This window comes from Panthera pardus, unplaced genomic scaffold (genome assembly GCF_024362965.1).
Source record: "Panthera pardus isolate Hobbes unplaced genomic scaffold, ASM2436296v1 HiC_scaffold_13, whole genome shotgun sequence".
Lineage (NCBI taxonomy): Eukaryota > Metazoa > Chordata > Mammalia > Carnivora > Felidae > Panthera > Panthera pardus.
This window is the reverse complement of record NW_026526688.1, coordinates 11,041,947-11,042,677: the sequence shown is the minus strand read 5'-3', so window position 1 is coordinate 11,042,677 and position 731 is coordinate 11,041,947. Positions and strand designations below refer to the sequence as shown.

The 731-nt window shown below is 36.8% G+C and overlaps 1 non-coding gene across 1 annotated transcript; it reads right to left on the bottom strand.

The window, feature by feature from the left end:
• Nucleotides 1-318: 318 nt before the first annotated feature.
• On the bottom strand, nt 319-442 carry LOC128776824 (small nucleolar RNA SNORD22). Its single transcript, XR_008421984.1, has one exon. It is a non-coding gene; the product is annotated as a small nucleolar RNA SNORD22 (small nucleolar RNA).
• Nucleotides 443-731: the final 289 nt, after the last annotated feature.

Here is a 731-nt window from a genome sequence, read left to right as displayed (position 1 = left end):
GATATCATAAAACATGTGAGACAAACTGAGAAAATAGACTGTGTATAGGTAGTTGGGGCGGAGAGATGGAATAATATTACATCATAAGCCTTCAATATGCTCTTTTTTATTTGAAAGTTAAACTATATTTGGAAAGGCTGAAATAATTATATGCTAATTTGAACAGCTAGGTTGTATGAGAAATGGCTTAAAACTTCCTTTTTGATATCCTCTGAGAGTTGGAATCCGTTATAATTGTCTTTCTTCAGATGGAAAAAAATGTAACTGCTTTTCAACAAGTGATTATTTCTCTTTCTCTTTTTGTCTAGAAATCCTATGCTTCCTCAGACAATTCCTTTTGTAACAAACTTGCCTCCTCTCTCCAGCCAGTTCCAGTGAGTCCACCTTTACAGGATCTGGGACTAGGACAGAAGGTATATCCTTGAACATTTCTTCACTGGGACTTCAACATGTTCTTAACATTTAGACAAAAGCTGGTATATATTACTATATACATGAACATATATGTATACATACATGCATATAGACACTAGTCATTTTTTGAAGTTTTTTCTTAAAGGTGGAACATGTTTAATTTTTTTTCACATTTATTTATTTTTCAGAGACAGAAAGAGACAGAGCATGAGCAGAGAGGGGCAGAGAGAGAAAGGGAGCACAAAATCTGAAGCAGGCTCCAGCCTCCGAGCTGTCAGCACAGAGCCGGATGCGGGGCTTGAACCCACGAACTGTGA